Below are 19,522 nucleotides of genomic sequence, written 5' to 3'. Positions count from 1 at the left end.
TGTGGGGCTCTGATCAGGTTCTGTTACCCAGAATCCTTCGCAAACCTCAAAATGTGGCTAAAAAAACAGATGTTCCTCACATTTCTGTGGCAGAAAGTTCTGCAATCTGAGAGGAGCCACAAATTTCCTTCCACCCAGCGTTCCTCCAAGTCTCCCGATAAAAATTATACCTCACTTGTGTGGGTAGGCCTAGCGCCCGCGACAGGAAACACCCAAAAGCGCAACGTGGACACATCCACATTTTTTAAAGAAAACAGAGGTGTTTTTTGCAAAGTGCCTACCTGTAGATTTTGGCCTCTAGCTCAGCCAGCACCTAGGGAAACCTACCAAACCTGTGCATTTCTGAAAACTAGAGACCTAGGGGAATCCAAGATGGGGTGACTTGTGGGGTTCGGACCAGGTTCTGTTACCCAGAATCCTTTGCAAACCTCAAAATTTGGCTAAAAAAACACATGTTCCTCACATTTCTGTGGCAGAAAGTTCTGGAATCTGAGAGGAGCCACAAATTTTCTTCCACCCAGCGTTCCCCCAAGTCTCCCGGTAAAAATGATACCTCACTTGTGTGGGTAGGCCTAGCGCCCGTGACAGGAAACGCCCCAAAGCGCAACGTGGACACATCCAATTTTTTGAAAGAAAACGGGTGTTTTTTGCAAACTGCCTACCTGTAGATTTTGGCCTCTAGCTCAGCCGGCACTTAGGGAAACCTACCAAACCTGTGCATTTCTGAAAACTAGAGACCTAGGGGAATCCAAGATGGGGTGACTTGTGGGGCTCGGACCAGGTTCTGTTACCCAGAATCCTTTGCAAACCTCAAAATTTGGCTAAAAAAACACATGTTCCTCACATTTCTGTGGCAGAAAGTTCTGGAATCTGAGAGGAGCCACAAATTTTCTTCCACCCAGCGTTCCCCCAAGTCTCCCGATAAAAATGATACCTCACTTGTGTGGGTAGGCCTAGCGCCCGTGACAGGAAACGCCCCAAAGCGCAACGTGGACACATCCAATTTTTTGAAAGAAAACGGGTGTTTTTTGCAAAGTGCCTACCTGTAGATTTTGGCCTCTAGCTCAGCCAGCACCTAGGGAAACCTACCAAACCTGTGCATTTCTGAAAACTAGAGACCTAGGGGAATCCAAGATGGGGTGACTTGTGGGGTTCGGACCAGGTTCTGTTACCCAGAATCCTTTGCAAACCTCAAAATGTGGCTAAAAAAACACATGTTCCTCACATTTCTGTGGCAGAAAGTTCTGGAATCTGAGAGGAGCCACAAATTTTCGTCCACCCAGCGTTCCCCCAAGTCTCCCGATAAAAATGATACCTCACTTGTGTGGGTAGGCCTAGCGCCCGTGACAGGAAACGCCCCAAAGCGCAACGAGGACACATCCAATTTTTTTAAAGAAAACGGGTGTTTTTTGCAAACTGCCTACCTGTAGATTTTGGCCTCTAGCTCAGCCGGCACCTAGGGAAACCTACCAAACCTGTGCATTTCTGAAAACTAGAGACCTAGGGGAATCCAAGATGGGCTGACTTGTGGGGCTCGGACCAGGTTCTGTTACCCAGAATCCTTTGCAAACCTCAAAATTTGGCTAAAAAAACACATGTTCCTCACATTTCTGTGGCAGAAAGTTCTGCAATCTGAGAGGAGCCACAAATTTCCTTCCACCCAGCGTTCCTCCAAGTCTCCCGATAAAAATGATACCTCACTTGTGTGGGTAGGCCTAGCGCCCGCGACAGGAAACGCCCCAAAGCGCTACTTGGACACATCCAAATTTTTGAAAGAAAACAGAGGTGTTTTTTGCAAAGTGCCTACCTGTAGATTTTGGCCTCTAGCTCAGCCGGCACCTAGGGAAACCTACCAATCCTGTGCATTTCTGAAAACTAGAGACCTAGGGGAATCCAAGATGGGGTGACTTGTGGGGCTCGGACCAGGTTCTGTTTCCCAGAATCCTTTGTAAACCTCAAAATTTGGCTAAAAAAACACATGTTCCTCACATTTCTGTGTCAGAAAGTTCTGGAATCTGAGAGGAGCCACAAATTTCCTTCCACCCAGCGTTCCACCAAGTCTCCCGATAAAAATGATGCCTCACTTGTGTGGGTAGGCCTAGCGCCCGCGACAGGAAACACCCAAAAGCGCAACGTGGACACATCCACATTTTTTAAAGAAAACAGAGGTGTTTTTTGCAAAGTGCCTACCTGTAGATTTTGGCCTCTAGCTCAGCCAGCACCTAGGGAAACCTACCAAACCTGTGCATTTCTGAAAACTAGAGACCTAGGGGAATCCAAGATGGGGTGACTTGTGGGGTTCGGACCAGGTTCTGTTACCCAGAATCCTTTGCAAACCTCACAATTTGGCTAAAAAAACACATGTTCCTCACATTTCTGTGGCAGAAAGTTCTGGAATCTGAGAGGAGCCACAAATGTTCTTCCACCCAGCGTTCCCCCAAGTCTCCCGATAAAAATGATACCTCACTTGTGTGGGTAGGCCTAGCGCCCGTGACAGGAAACGCCCCAAAGCGCAACGTGGACACATCCAATTTTTTGAAAGAAAACGGGTGTTTTTTGCAAAGTGCCTACCTGTAGATTTTGGCCTCTAGCTCAGCCAGCACCTAGAGAAACCTACCAAACCTGTGCATTTCTGAAAACTAGAGACCTAGGGGAATCCAAGATGGGGTGACTTGTGGGGCTCGGACCAGGTTCTGTTACCCAGAATCCTTTGCAAACCTCAAAATTTGGCTAAAAAAACACATGTTCCTCACATTTCTGTGGCAGAAAGTTCTGGAATCTGAGAGGATCCACAAATTTCCTTCCACCCAGCTTTCCCCCAAGTCTCCCGATAAAAATGATACCTCACTTGTGTGGGTAGGCCTAGCGCCCGCGACAGGAAACGCCCCAAAGCCCAACGTGGTCACATGCTAATTTTTTAAAGAAAACAGAGGTGTTTTTTGCAAAGTGCCTACCTGTATATTTTGGCCTCTAGCTCAGCCGGCACCTAGGGAAACCTACCAAACCTGTGCATTTCTGAAAACTAGAGACCTAGTGGAATCCAAGATGGGGTGACTTGTGGGGCTCGGACCAGGTTCTGTTACCCAGAATCCTTTGCAAACCTCAAAATTTGGCTAAAAAAACACATGTTCCTCACATTTCTGTGGTAGAAAGTTCTGGAATCTGAGAGGAGCCACAAATTTCCTTCCACCCAGCATTCCCCCAAGTCTCCCGATAAAAATGAAACCTCACTTGTGTGGGTAGGCCTAGCGCCTGCGACAGGAAACGCCCCAAAGCGCAACATGGACACGACCAAATTTGTGAAAGAAAACAGAGGTGTTTTTTGCAAAGTGCCTACCTGTAGATTTTGGCCTCTAGATCAGCCGGCACCTAGGGAAACCTAACAAACCTGTGCATTTCTGAAAACTAGAGACCCAGGGGAATCCAAGATGGGGTGACTTGTGGGGCTCTGACCAGGTTCTGTTACCCAGAATCCTTCGCAAACCTCAAAATGTGGCTAAAAAAACAGATGTTCCTCACATTTCTGTGGCAGAAAGTTCTGCAATCTGAGAGGAGCCACAAATTTCCTTCCACCCAGCGTTCCTCCAAGTCTCCCGATAAAAATGATACCTCACTTGTGTGGGTAGGCCTAGCGCCCGCGACAGGAAACGCCCCAAAGCGCTACTTGGACACATCCAAATTTTTGAAAGAAAACAGAGGTGTTTTTTGCAAAGTGCCTACCTGTAGATTTTGGCCTCTAGCTCAGCCGGCACCTAGGGAAACCTACCAAACCTGTGCATTTCTGAAAACTAGAGACCTAGGGGAATCCAAGATGGGGTGGCTTGTGGGGCTCGGACCAGGTTCTGTTTCCCAGAATCCTTTGTAAACCTCAAAATTTGGCTAAAAAAACACATGTTCCGCACATTTCTGTGTCAGAAAGTTCTGGAATCTGAGAGGAGCCACAAATTTCCTTCCACCCAGCGTTCCACCAAGTCTCCCGATAAAAATGATGCCTCACTTGTGTGGGTAGGCCTAGCGCCCGCGACAGGAAACACCCAAAAGCGCAACGTGGACACATCCACATTTTTTAAAGAAAACAGAGGTGTTTTTTGCAAAGTGCCTACCTGTAGATTTTGGCCTCTAGCTCAGCCAGCACCTAGGGAAACCTACCAAACCTGTTCATTTCTGAAAACTAGAGACCTAGGGGAATCCAAGATGGGGTGACTTGTGGGGTTCGGACCAGGTTCTGTTACCCAGAATCCTTTGCAAACCTCAAAATTTGGCTAAAAAAACACATGTTCCTCACATTTCTGTGGCAGAAAGTTCTGGAATCTGAGAGGAGCCACAAATTTTCTTCCACCCAGCGTTCCCCCAAGTCTCCCGATAAAAATGATACCTCACTTGTGTGGGTAGGCCTAGCGCCCGTGACAGGAAACGCCCCAAAGCGCAACGTGGATACATCCAATTTTTTGAAAGAAAACAGGTGTTTTTTGCAAAGTGCCTACCTGTAGATTTTGGCCTCTAGCTCAGCCAGCACCTAGGGAAACCTACCAAACCTGTGCATTTCTGAAAACTAGAGACCTAGGGGAATCCAAGATGGGGTGACTTGTGGGGCTCGGACCAGGTTCTGTTACCCAGAATCCTTTGCAAACCTCAAAATTTGGCTAAAAAAACACATGTTCCTCACATTTCTGTGTCAGAAAGTTCTGGAATCTGAGAGGAGCCACAAATTTCCTTCCACCCAGCTTTCCCCCAAGTCTCCCGATAAAAATGATACCTCACTTGTGTGGGTAGGCCTAGCGCCCGCGACAGGAAACGCCCCAAAGCGCAACGTGGTCACATGCTAATTTTTTTAAGAAAGCAGAGGTGTTTTTTGCAAAGTGCCTACCTGTATATTTTGGCCTCTAGCTCAGCCGGCACCTAGGGAAACCTACCAAACCTGTGCATTTCTGAAAACTAGAGACCTAGTGGAATCCAAGATGGGGTGACTTGTGGGGCTCGGACCAGGTTCTGTTACCCAGAATCCTTTGCAAACCTCAAAATTTGGCTAAAAAAACACATGTTCCTCACATTTCTGTGGTAGAAAGTTCTGGAATCTGAGAGGAGCCACAAATTTCCTTCCACCCAGCATTCCCCCAAGTCTCCCGATAAAAATGAAACCTCACTTGTGTGGGTAGGCCTAGCGCCTGCGACAGGAAACGCCCCAAAGCGCAACATGGACACGACCAAATTTGTGAAAGAAAACAGAGGTGTTTTTTGCAAAGTGCCTACCTTTAGATTTTGGCCTCTAGATCAGCCGGCACCTAGGGAAACCTAACAAACCTGTGCATTTCTGAAAACTAGAGACCTAGGGGAATCCAAGATGGGGTGACTTGTGGGGCTCTGACCAGGTTCTGTTACCCAGAATCCTTCGCAAACCTCAAAATGTGGCTAAAAAAACAGATGTTCCTCACATTTCTGTGGCAGAAAGTTCTGCAATCTGAGAGGAGCCACAAATTTCCTTCCACCCAGCGTTCCTCCAAGTCTCCCGATAAAAATGATACCTCACTTGTGTGGGTAGGCCTAGCGCCCGCGACAGGAAACGCCCCAAAGCGCTACTTGTACACATCCAAATTTTTGAAAGAAAACAGAGGTGTTTTTTGCAAAGTGCCTACCTGTAGATTTTGGCCTCTAGCTCAGCCGGCACCTAGGGAAACCTACCAAACCTGTGCATTTCTGAAAACTAGAGACCTAGGGGAATCCAAGATGGGGTGACTTGTGGGGCTCGGACCAGGTTCTGTTACCCAGAATCCTTTGCAAAACTCAAAATTTGGCTAAAAAAACACATGTTCCTCACATTTCTGTGGCAGAAAGTTCTGCAATCTGAGAGGAGCCACAAATTTCCTTCCACCCAGCGTTCCTCCAAGTCTCCCGATAAAAATGATACCTCACTTGTGTGGGTAGGTCTAGCGCCCGTGACAGGAAACGCCCCAAAGCGCAACGTGGACACATCCAATTTTTTGAAAGAAAACGGGTGTTTTTTGCAAACTGCCTACCTGTAGATTTTGGCCTCTAGCTCAGGCGGCACTTAGGGAAACCTACCAAACCTGTGCATTTCTGAAAACTAGAGACCTAGGGGAATCCAAGATGGGGTGACTTGTGGGGCTCGGACCAGGTTCTGTTACCCAGAATCCTTTGCAAACCTCAAAATTTGGCTAAAAAAACACATGTTCCTCACATTTCTGTGGCAGAAAGTTCTGGAATCTGAGAGGAGCCACAAATTTCCTTCCACCCAGTGTTCCCCCAAGTCTCCCGATAAAAATGATACCTCACTTGTGTGGGTAGGCCTAACGCCCGCAACAGGAAACGCCCCAAAGCGCAACGTGGTCACATCCAATTTTTTTAAAGAAAACAGAGGTGTTTTTGGCGAAGTGCCTACCTGTAGATTTTGGCCTCTAGCTCAGCCGGCACTTAGGCAAACCTACCAAACCTGTGCATTTCTGAAAACTAGAGACCTAGGGGAATCCAAGATGAGGTGACTTGTGGGGCTTGGACCAGGTTCTGTTACCCAGAATCCTTTGCAAACCTCAAAATTTGGCTAAAAAAACACATGTTCCTCAAATTTCTGTGGCAGAAAGTTCTGGAATCTGAGAGGAGCCACAAATTTCCTTCCACCCAGCGTTCCCCCAAGTCTCCCGATAAAAATGATACCTCACTTGTGTGGGTAGGCCTAGCGCCCGCGACAGGAAACGCCCCAAAGCGCAACGTGGACACATCCAAATTTTTTAAAGAAAATAGAGGTGTTTTTTGCAAAGTGCCTACCTGTAGATTTTGGCCTCTAGCTCAGCCAGCACCTAGGGAAACCTACCAAACGGGTGCATTTCTGAAAACTAGAGACCTAGGGGAATCCAAGATGGGGTGACTTGTGGGGTTCGGACCAGGTTCTGTTACCCAGAATCCTTTGCAAACCTCAAAATTTGGCAAAAAAAACACATGTTCCTCACATTTCTGTGGCAGAAAGTTCTGGAATCTGAGAGGAGCCACAAATTTTCTTCCACCCAGCGTTCCCCCACGTCTCCCGATAAAAATGATACCTCACTTGTGTGGGTAGGCCTAGCGCCCGCGACAGGAAACGCCACAAAGCGCAACGTGGACACATCCAATTTTTTGAAAGAATACGGGTGTTTTTTGCAAAGTGCCTACCTGTAGATTTTGGCCTCTAGCTCAGCCGGCACCTAGGGAAACCAACCAAACCTGTGCATTTCTGAAAACTAGAGACCTAGGGGAATCCAAGATGGGGTGACTTGTGGGGCTCAGACCAGGTTCTGTTACCCAGAATCCTTTGCAAACCTCAAAATTTGGCTAAAAATACAGATGTTCCTCACATTTCTGTGGCAGAAAGTTCTGGAATCTGAGAGGAGCCACAAATTTCCTTCCATCCAGTGTTCCCCCAAGTCTCCCGATAAAAATGATACCTCACTAGTGTGGGTAGGCCTAGCGCCCGCAACAGGAAACCCCCCAAAGCGCAACGTGGTCGCATCCAATTTTTTGAAAGAAAACAGAGGTGTTTTTTGCGAAGTGCCTACCTGTAGATTTTGGCCTCTAGCTGAGCCGGCACCTAGGCAAACCTACCAAACCTGTGCATTTCTGAAAACTAGAGACCTAGGGGAATCCAAGATGGGGTGACTTGTGGGGCTCGGACCAGGTTCTGTTAGCCAGAATCCTTTGCAAACCTCAAAATTTGGCTAAAAAAACACATGTTCCTCAAATTTCTGTGGCAGAAAGTTCTGGAATCTGAGAGGAGCCACAAATTTCCTTCCACCCAGCGTTCCCCCAAGTCTCCCGATAAAAATGATACCTCACTTGTGTGGGTAGGCCTAGCGCCCGCGACAGGAAACGCCCCAAAGCGCAACGTGGACACATCCACATTTTTTAAAGAAAACAGAGGTGTTTTTTGCAAAGTGCCTACCTGTAGATTTTGGCCTCTAGCTCAGCCAGCACCTAGGGAAACCTACCAAACCTGTGCATTTCTGAAAACTAGAGACCTAGGGGAATCCAAGATGGGGTAACTTGTGGCGCTCGGACCAGGTTCTGTTACCCAGAATCCTTTGCAAACCTCAAAATTTGGCTAAAACAACACATGTTCCTCACATTTCTGTGGCAGAAAGTTCTGGAATCTGGGAGGAGCCACAAATTTCCTTCCACCCAGCGTTCCCCCAAGTCTCCCGATAAAAATGATACCTCACTTGTGTGGGTAGGCTTAGCGCCCGCAACAGGAAACGCCCCAAAGCGCAACTGGGACACATCCAATTTTTTGAAAGAAAACAGAGGTGTTTTTTGCAAAGTGCCTACCTGTATATTTTGGCCTCTAGCTCAGCCGGCACCTAGGGAAACCTACCAAACCTGTGCATTTCTGAAAACTAGAGACCTAGTGGAATCCAAGTTGGGGTGACTTGTGGGGCTCGGACCAGGTTCTGTTACCCAGAATCCTTTGCAAACCTCAAAATTTGGCTAAAAAAACACATGTTCCTCACATTTCTGTGGCAGAAAGTTCTGGAATCTGAGAGGAGCCACAAATTTCCTTCCACCCAGTGTTCCCCCAAGTCTCCCGATAAAAATGATACCTCACTTGTGTGGGTAGGCCTAGCGCCCGCAACAGGAAACGCCCCAAAGCGCAACGTGGTCACATCCAATTTTTTGAAAGAAAACAGAGGTGTTTTTTGCGAAGTGCCTACCTGTAGATTTTGGCCTCTAGCTCAGCCGGCACCTAGGCAAACCTACCAAACCTGTGCATTTCTGAAAACTAGAGACCTAGGGGAATCCAAGATGGGGTGACTTGTGGGGCTCGGACCAGGTTCTGTTAGCCAGAATCCTTTGCAAACCTCAAAATTTGGCTAAAAAAACACATGTTCCTCAAATTTCTGTGGCAGAAAGTTCTGGAATCTGAGAGGAGCCACAAATTTCCTTCCACCCAGCGTTCCCCCAAGTCTCCCGATAAAAATGATACCTCACTTGTGTGGGTAGGCCTAGCGCCCGCGACAGGAAACGCCCCAAAGCGCAACGTGGACACATCCAATTTTTTGAAAGAAAATAGAGGTGATTTTTGCGAAGTGCCTATCTGTAGATTTTGGCCTCTAGCTCAGCCGGCACCTAGGGAAACCTACCAAACCTGTGCATTTCTGAAAACTAGAGACCGAGGGGAATCCAAGATGGGGTGACTTGTGGGGCTCGGACCAGGTTCTGTTACCCAGAATCCTTTGCAAACCTCAAAATGTGGCTAAAACAACACATGTTCCTCACATTTCTGTGGCAGAAAGTTCTGGAATCTGGGAGGAGCCACAAATTTCCTTCCACCCAGCATTCCCCCAAGTCTCCCGATAAAAATGATACCTCACTTGTGTGGGTAGGCCTAGCGCCCGCGACAGGAAACGCCCCAAAGCGCAACGTGGTCACATCCAATTTTTTTAAAGAAAACAGAGGTGTTTTTTGCAAAGTGCCTACCTGTATATTTTGGCCTCTAGCTCAGCCGGCACCTAGGGAAACCTACCAAACTTGTGCATTTCTGAAAACTAAAGACCTAGTGGAATCCAAGTTGGGGTGACTTGTGGGGCTCAGACCAGGTTCTGTTACCCAGAATCCTTTGCAAACCTCAAAATTTGGCTAAAAAAACAGATGTTCCTCACATTTCTGTGGTAGAAAGTTCTGGAATCTGAGAGGAACCACAAATTTCCTTCCACCCAGCATTCCCCCAAGTCTCCCGATAAAAATGAAACCTCACTTGTGTGGGTAGGCCTAGCGCCCTTGACAGGAAACGCCCCAAAGCGCAACGTGGACACATCCAATTTTTTGAAAGAAAACGGGTGTTTTTTGAAAAGTGCCTACCTGTAGATTTTGGCCTGTAGCTCAGCCGGCACCTAGGGAAACCTACCAAACCTGTGCATTTCTGAAAACTAGAGACCTAGGGGAATCCAAGATGGGGTGACTTGTGGGGCTCGGACCAGGTTCTGTTACCCAGAATCCTTTGCAAACCTCAAAATTTGGCTAAAAAAACACATGTTCCTCACATTTCTGTGGCAGAAAGTTCTGGAATCTGAGAGGAGCCACAAATTTCCTTCCATCCACTGTTCCCCCAAGTCTCCCGATAAAAATGATACCTCACTTGTGTGGGTAGGCCTAGCGCTCGCAACAGGAAACGCCCCAAAGCGCAATGTGGTCACATCCAATTTTTTGAAAGAAAACAGAGGTGTTTTTTGCAAAGTGCCTACCTGTAGATTTTGGCCTGTAGCTCAGCCGTCACCTAGGCAAACCTACCAAACCTGTGCATTTCTGAAAACTAGAGACCTAGGGGAATCCAAGATGGGGTGACTTGTGGGGCTCGGACCAGGTTCTGTTAGCCAGAATCCTTTGCAAACCTCAAAATTTGGCTAAAACAACACATGTTCCTCACATTTCGGTGGCAGAATGTTCTGGAATCTGGGAGGAGCCACAAATTTCCTTCCACCCAGCGTTCCCCCAAGTCTCCCGATAAAAATGATACTTCACTTGTGTGGGTAGGCCTAGCGCCCGCGACAGGAAACGCCCCAAAGCGCAACGTGGTCACATCCAATTTTTTGAAAGAAAACAGAGGTGTTTTTTGCAAAGTGCCTACTTGTATATTTTGGCCTCTAGCTCAGCCGTTACCTAGGGAAACCTACCAAACCTGTGCATTTCTAAAAAAACTAGAGACCTAGTGGAATCCAAGTTGGGGTGACTTGTGGGGCTCGGACCAGATTCTGTTACCCAGAATCCTTTGCAAACCTCAAAATTTGGCTACAAAAACAGATGTTCCTCACATTTCTGTGGTAGAAAGTTCTGGAATCTGAGAGGAACCACAAATTTCCTTTTACCCAGCATTCCCCAAAGTCTCCCGATAAAAATGAAACCTCACTTGTGTGGGTAGGCCTAGCGCCCGCGACAGGAAACGCCCCAAAGCGCAACTTGGACACATCCAAATTTTTGAAAGAAAACAGAGGTGTTTTTTGCAAAGTGCATACCTGTAGATTTTGGCCTCTAGCTCAGCCGGCACCTCGGGAAACCTACCAAACCTGTGCATTTCTGAAAACTAGAGACCTAGGGGAATCCAAGCTGGGGTGACTTGTGGGGCTCGGACCAGGTTCTGTTACCCAGAATCCTTTGCAAACCTCAAAATTTGGCTAAAAAAACACATGTTCCTCACATTTCTGTGGCAGAAAGTTCTGGAATCCGAGAGGAGCCACAAATTTCCTTCCACCCAGCGTTCCACCAAGTCTCCCGATAAAAATGATACCTCACTTGTGTGGGTAGGCCTAGCGCCCGCGACAGGAAACGCCCCAAAGCGCAACGTGGACAGATCCAAATTTTTTAAAGAAAACAGAGGTGTTTTTTGCAAAGTGCCTACCTGTAGATTTTGGCCTCTAGCTCAGCCAGCACCTAGGGAAACCTAACAAACCTGTGCATTTCTGAAAACTAGAGACCTAGGGGAATCCAAGATGGGGTGACTTGTGGGGCTCAGGCCAGGTTCTGTTACCCAGAATCCTTTGCAAACCTCAAAATTTGGCTAAAAAAACACATGTTCATCACATTTCTGTGGCAGAAAGTTCTGGAATCTGAGAGGAGCCACAAATTTCCATCCACCCAGCGTTCCCCCAAGTCTCCCGATAAAAATGATACCTCACTTGTGTGGGTAGGCCTAGCGCCCGCAACAGGAAACGCCCCAAAGCGCAACTTGGACACATCCAAATTTTTGAAAGAAAACAGAGGTGTTTTTTGCAAAGTGCCTACCTGTATATTTTGGCCTCTAGCTCAGCCGGCACCTAGGGAAACCTACCAAACCTGTGCATTTCTGAAAACTAGAGACCTAGTGGAATCCAAGATGGGGTGACTTGTGGGGCTCGGACCAGGTTCTGTTACCCAGAATCCTTTGCAAACCTCAAAATTTGGCTAAAAAAACACATGTTCCTCACATTTCTGTGGTAGAAAGTTCTGGAATCTGAGAGGAGCCACAAATTTCCTTCCACCCAGCATTCCCCCAAGTCTTCCGATAAAAATGAAACCTCACTTGTGTGGGTAGGCCTAGCGCCTGCGACAGGAAACGCCCCAAAGCGCAACGTGGACACGACCAAATTTGTGAAAGAAAACAGAGGTGTTTTTTGCAAAGTGCCTACCTGTAGATTTTGGCCTCTAGATCAGCCGGCACCTAGGGAAACCTACCAAACCTGTGCATTTCTGAAAACTAGAGACCTAGTGGAATCCAAGTTGGGGTGACTTGTGGGGATCGGACCAGATTCTGTTACCCAGAATCCTTTGCAAACCTCAAAATTTGGCTACAAAAACAGATGTTCCTCACATTTCTGTGGTAGAAAGTTCTGGAATCTGAGAGGAACCACAAATTTCCTTTTACCCAGCATTCCCCCAAGTCTCCCGATAAAAATGAAACCTCACTTGTGTGGGTAGGCCTAGCGCCCGCGACAGGAAACGCCCCAAAGCGCAACTTGGACACATCCAAATTTTTGAAAGAAAACAGAGGTGTTTTTTGCAAAGTGCATACCTGTAGATTTTGGCCTCTAGCTCAGCCGGCACCTAGGGAAACCTACCAAACCTGTGCATTTCTGAAAACTAGAGACCTAGGGGAATCCAAGCTGGGGTGACTTGTGGGGCTCGGACCAGGTTCTGTTACCCAGAATCCTTTGCAAACCTCAAAATTTGGCTAAAAAAACACATGTTCCTCACATTTCTGTGGCAGAAAGTTCTGGAATCCGAGAGGAGCCACAAATTTCCTTCCACCCAGCGTTCCACCAAGTCTCCCGATAAAAATGATACCTCACTTGTGTGGGTAGGCCTAGCGCCCGCGACAGGAAACGCCCCAAAGCGCAACGTGAACACATCCACATTTTTTAAAGAAAACAGAGGTGTTTTTTGCAAAGTGCCTACCTGTAGATTTTGGCCTCTAGCTCAGCCAGCACCTAGGGAAACCTACCAAACCTGTGCATTTCTGAAAACTAGAGACCTAGGGGAATCCAAGATGGGGTGACTTGTGGGGCTCAGGCCAGGTTCTGTTACCCAGAATCCTTTGCAAACCTCAAAATTTGGCTAAAAAAACACATGTTCATCACATTTCTGTGGCAGAAAGTTCTGGAATCTGAGAGGAGCCACAAATTTCCTTCCACCCAGCGTTCCCCCAAGTCTCCCGATAAAAATGATACCTCACTTGTGTGGGTAGGCCTAGCGCCCGCAACAGGAAACGCCCTAAAGCGCAACTTGGACACATCCAAATTTTTGAAAGAAAACAGAGGTGTTTTTTGCAAAGTGCCTACCTGTATATTTTGGCCTCTAGCTCAGCCGGCACCTAGGGAAACCTACCAAACCTGTGCATTTCTGAAAACTAGAGACCTAGTGGAATCCAAGATGGTGTGACTTGTGGGGCTCGGACCAGGTTCTGTTACCCAGAATCCTTTGCAAACCTCAAAATTTGGCTAAAAAAACACATGTTCATCACATTTCTGTGGCAGAAAGTTCTGGAATCTGAGAGGAGCCACAAATTTCCTTCCACCCAGTGTTCCCCCAAGTCTCCCGATAAAAATGATACCTCACTTGTGTGGGTAGGCCTAGCGCCCGCAACAGGAAACGCCCCAAAGCGCAACGTGGTCACATCCAATTTTTTGAAAGAAAACAGAGGTGTTTTTTGCGAAGTGCCTACCTGTAGATTTTGGCCTCTAGCTCAGCCGGCACCTAGGCAAACCTACCAAACCTGTGCATTTCTGAAAACTAGAGACCTAGGGGAATCCAAGATGGGGTGACTTGTGGGGCTCGGACCAGGTTCTGTTAGCCAGAATCCTTTGCAAACCTCAAAATTTGGCTAAAAAAACACATGTTCCTCAAATTTCTGTGGCAGAAAGTTCTGGAATCTGAGAGGAGCCACAAATTTCCTTCCACCCAGCGTTCCCCCAAGTCTCCCGATAAAAATGATACCTCACTTGTGTGGGTAGGCCTAGCGCCCGCGACAGGAAACGCCCCAAAGCGCAACGTGGACACATCCAATTTTTTGAAAGAAAATAGAGGTGATTTTTGCGAAGTGCCTATCTGTAGATTTTGGCCTCTAGCTCAGCCGGCACCTAGGGAAACCTACCAAACCTGTGCATTTCTGAAAACTAGAGACCGAGGGGAATCCAAGATGGGGTGACTTGTGGGGCTCGGACCAGGTTCTGTTACCCAGAATCCTTTGCAAACCTCAAAATTTGGCTAAAACAACACATGTTCCTCACATTTCTGTGGCAGAAAGTTCTGGAATCTGGGAGGAGCCACAAATTTCCTTCCACCCAGCATTCCCCCAAGTCTCCCGATAAAAATGATACCTCACTTGTGAGGGTAGGCCTAGCGCCCGCGACAGGAAACGCCCCAAAGCGCAACGTGGTCACATCCAATTTTTTTAAAGAAAACAGAGGTGTTTTTTGCAAAGTGCCTACCTGTATATTTTGGCCTCTAGCTCAGCCGGCACCTAGGGAAACCTACCAAACTTGTGCATTTCTGAAAACTAGAGACCTAGTGGAATCCAAGTTGGGGTGACTTGTGGGGCTCAGACCAGGTTCTGTTACCCAGAATCCTTTGCAAACCTCAAAATTTGGCTAAAAAAACAGATGTTCCTCACATTTCTGTGGTAGAAAGTTCTGGAATCTGAGAGGAACCACAAATTTCCTTCCACCCAGCATTCCCCCAAGTCTCCCGATAAAAATGAAACCTCACTTGTGTGGGTAGGCCTAGCGCCCTTGACAGGAAACGCCCCAAAGCGCAACGTGGACACATCCAATTTTTTGAAAGAAAACGGGTGTTTTTTGAAAAGTGCCTACCTGTAGATTTTGGCCTGTAGCTCAGCCGGCACCTAGGGAAACCTACCAAACCTGTGCATTTCTGAAAACTAGAGACCTAGGGGAATCCAAGATGGGGTGACTTGTGGGGCTCGGACCAGGTTCTGTTACCCAGAATCCTTTGCAAACCTCAAAATTTGGCTAAAAAAACACATGTTCCTCACATTTCTGTGGCAGAAAGTTCTGGAATCTGAGAGGAGCCACAAATTTCCTTCCATCCACTGTTCCCCCAAGTCTCCCGATAAAAATGATACCTCACTTGTGTGGGTAGGCCTAGCGCTCGCAACAGGAAACGCCCCAAAGCGCAATGTGGTCACATCCAATTTTTTGAAAGAAAACAGAGGTGTTTTTTGCAAAGTGCCTACCTGTAGATTTTGGCCTGTAGCTCAGCCGTCACCTAGGCAAACCTACCAAACCTGTGCATTTCTGAAAACTAGAGACCTAGGGGAATCCAAGATGGGGTGACTTGTGGGGCTCGGACCAGGTTCTGTTAGCCAGAATCCTTTGCAAACCTCAAAATTTGGCTAAAACAACACATGTTCCTCACATTTCGGTGGCAGAATGTTCTGGAATCTGGGAGGAGCCACAAATTTCCTTCCACCCAGCGTTCCCCCAAGTCTCCCGATAAAAATGATACTTCACTTGTGTGGGTAGGCCTAGCGCCCGCGACAGGAAACGCCCCAAAGCGCAACGTGGTCACATCCAATTTTTTGAAAGAAAACAGAGGTGTTTTTTGCAAAGTGCCTACTTGTATATTTTGGCCTCTAGCTCAGCCGTTACCTAGGGAAACCTACCAAACCTGTGCATTTCTAAAAAAACTAGAGACCTAGTGGAATCCAAGTTGGGGTGACTTGTGGGGCTCGGACCAGATTCTGTTACCCAGAATCCTTTGCAAACCTCAAAATTTGGCTACAAAAACAGATGTTCCTCACATTTCTGTGGTAGAAAGTTCTGGAATCTGAGAGGAACCACAAATTTCCTTTTACCCAGCATTCCCCCAAGTCTCCCGATAAAAATGAAACCTCACTTGTGTGGGTAGGCCTAGCGCCCGCGACAGGAAACGCCCCAAAGCGCAACTTGGACACATCCAAATTTTTGAAAGAAAACAGAGGTGTTTTTTGCAAAGTGCATACCTGTAGATTTTGGCCTCTAGCTCAGCCGGCACCTCGGGAAACCTACCAAACCTGTGCATTTCTGAAAACTAGAGACCTAGGGGAATCCAAGCTGGGGTGACTTGTGGGGCTCGGACCAGGTTCTGTTACCCAGAATCCTTTGCAAACCTCAAAATTTGGCTAAAAAAACACATGTTCCTCACATTTCTGTGGCAGAAAGTTCTGGAATCCGAGAGGAGCCACAAATTTCCTTCCACCCAGCGTTCCACCAAGTCTCCCGATAAAAATGATACCTCACTTGTGTGGGTAGGCCTAGCGCCCGCGACAGGAAACGCCCCAAAGCGCAACGTGGACAGATCCAAATTTTTTAAAGAAAACAGAGGTGTTTTTTGCAAAGTGCCTACCTGTAGATTTTGGCCTCTAGCTCAGCCAGCACCTAGGGAAACCTAACAAACCTGTGCATTTCTGAAAACTAGAGAGCTAGGGGAATCCAAGATGGGGTGACTTGTGGGGCTCAGGCCAGGTTCTGTTACCCAGAATCCTTTGCAAACCTCAAAATTTGGCTAAAAAAACACATGTTCATCACATTTCTGTGGCAGAAAGTTCTGGAATCTGAGAGGAGCCACACATTTCCATCCACCCAGCGTTCCCCCAAGTCTCCCGATAAAAATGATACCTCACTTGTGTGGGTAGGCCTAGCGCCCGCAACAGGAAACGCCCCAAAGCGCAACTTGGACACATCCAAATTTTTGAAAGAAAACAGAGGTGTTTTTTGCAAAGTGCCTACCTGTATATTTTGGCCTCTAGCTCAGCCGGCACCTAGGGAAACCTACCAAACCTGTGCATTTCTGAAAACTAGAGACCTAGTGGAATCCAAGATGGGGTGACTTGTGGGGCTCGGACCAGGTTCTGTTACCCAGAATCCTTTGCAAACCTCAAAATTTGGCTAAAAAAACACATGTTCCTCACATTTCTGTGGTAGAAAGTTCTGGAATCTGAGAGGAGCCACAAATTTCCTTCCACCCAGCATTCCCCCAAGTCTTCCGATAAAAATGAAACCTCACTTGTGTGGGTAGGCCTAGCGCCTGCGACAGGAAACGCCCCAAAGCGCAACGTGGACACGACCAAATTTGTGAAAGAAAACAGAGGTGTTTTTTGCAAAGTGCCTACCTGTAGATTTTGGCCTCTAGATCAGCCGGCACCTAGGGAAACCTACCAAACCTGTGCATTTCTGAAAACTAGAGACCTAGTGGAATCCAAGTTGGGGTGACTTGTGGGGCTCGGACCAGATTCTGTTACCCAGAATCCTTTGCAAACCTCAAAATTTGGCTACAAAAACAGATGTTCCTCACATTTCTGTGGTAGAAAGTTCTGGAATCTGAGAGGAACCACAAATTTCCTTTTACCCAGCATTCCCCCAAGTCTCCCGATAAAAATGAAACCTCACTTGTGTGGGTAGGCCTAGCGCCCGCGACAGGAAACGCCCCAAAGCGCAACTTGGACACATCCAAATTTTTGAAAGAAAACAGAGGTGTTTTTTGCAAAGTGCATACCTGTAGATTTTGGCCTCTAGCTCAGCCGGCACCTAGGGAAACCTACCAAACCTGTGCATTTCTGAAAACTAGAGACCTAGGGGAATCCAAGCTGGGGTGACTTGTGGGGCTCGGACCAGGTTCTGTTACCCAGAATCCTTTGCAAACCTCAAAATTTGGCTAAAAAAACACATGTTCCTCACATTTCTGTGGCAGAAAGTTCTGGAATCCGAGAGGAGCCACAAATTTCCTTCCACCCAGCGTTCCACCAAGTCTCCCGATAAAAATGATACCTCACTTGTGTGGGTAGGCCTAGCGCCCGCGACAGGAAACGCCCCAAAGCGCAACGTGAACACATCCACATTTTTTAAAGAAAACAGAGGTGTTTTTTGCAAAGTGCCTACCTGTAGATTTTGGCCTCTAGCTCAGCCAGCACCTAGGGAAACCTAACAAACCTGTGCATTTCTGAAAACTAGAGACCTAGGGGAATCCAAGATGGGGTGACTTGTGGGGCTCAGGCCAGGTTCTGTTACCCAGAATCCTTTGCAAACCTCAAAATTTGGCTAAAAAAACACATGTTCATCACATTTCTGTGGCAGAAAGTTCTGGAATCTGAGAGGAGCCACAAATTTCCTTCCACCCAGCGTTCCCCCAAGTCTCCCGATAAAAATGATACCTCACTTGTGTGGGTAGGCCTAGCGCCCGCAACAGGAAACGCCCTAAAGCGCAACTTGGACACATCCAAATTTTTGAAAGAAAACAGAGGTGTTTTTTGCAAAGTGCCTACCTGTATATTTTGGCCTCTAGCTCAGCCGGCACCTAGGGAAACCTACCAAACCTGTGCATTTCTGAAAACTAGAGACCTAGTGGAATCCAAGATGGGGTGACTTGTGGGGCTCGGACCAGGTTCTGTTACCCAGAATCCTTTGCAAACCTCAAAATTTGGCTAAAAAAACACATGTTCCTCACATTTCTGTGGTAGAAAGTTCTGGAATCTGAGAGGAGCCACAAATTTCCTTCCACCCAGCATTCCCCCAAGTCTCCCGATAAAAATGAAACCTCACTTGTGTGGGTAGGCCTAGCGCCTGCGACAGGAAACGCCCCAAAGCGCAACGTGGACACGACCAAATTTGTGAAAGAAAACAGAGGTGTTTTTTGCAAAGTGCCTACCTGTAGATTTTGGCCTCTAGATCAGCCGGCACCTAGGGAAACCTACCAAACCTGTGCATTTCTGAAAACTAGAGACATAGGGGAATCCAAGATGGGGTGACTTGTGGGGCTCTGACCAGGTTCTGTTACCCAGAATCCTTCGCAAACCTCAAAATGTGGCTAAAAAAACAGATGTTCCTCACATTTCTGTGGCAGAAAGTTCTGGAATCTGAGAGGAGCCACAAATTTCCTTCCACCCAGCGTTCCTCCAAGTCTCCCGATAAAAATGATACCTCACTTGTGTGGGTAGGCCTAGCGCCCGCGACAGGAAACGCCCCAAAGCGCAACTTGGACACATCCAAATTTTTGAAAGAAAACAGAGGTGTTTTTGGCAAAGTGCCTACCTGTAGATTTTGGCCTCTAGCTCAGCCGGCACCTAGGGAAACCTACCAAACCTGTGCATTTCTGAAAACTAGAGACCTAGGGGAATCCAAGATGGGGTGACTTGTGGGGCTCGGACCAGGTTCTGTTTCCCAGAATCCTTTGTAAACCTCAAAATTTGGCTAAAAAAACACATGTTCCTCACATTTCTGTGGCAGAAAGTTCTGGAATCTGAGAGGAGCCACAAATTTTCTTCCACCCAGCGTTCCCCCAAGTCTCCCGATAAAAATGATACCTCACTTGTGTGGGTAGGCCTAGCGCCCGCAACAGGAAACGCCCCAAAGCGCAACGTGGTCACATCCAATTTTTTTAAAGAAAACAGAGGTGTTTTTTGCGAAGTGCCTACCTGTAGATTTTGGCCTCTAGCTCAGCCGGCACCTAGGCAAACCTACCAAACCTGTGCATTTCTGAAAACTAGAGACCTAGGGGAATCCAAGATGGGGTGACTTGT

The sequence above is a fragment of the Pleurodeles waltl genome, chromosome 1_1, assembly GCF_031143425.1.
Source record: "Pleurodeles waltl isolate 20211129_DDA chromosome 1_1, aPleWal1.hap1.20221129, whole genome shotgun sequence".
In the NCBI taxonomy this organism is placed as follows: Eukaryota; Metazoa; Chordata; class Amphibia; order Caudata; family Salamandridae; genus Pleurodeles; species Pleurodeles waltl.
This window is presented reverse-complemented; position numbering follows the sequence as displayed.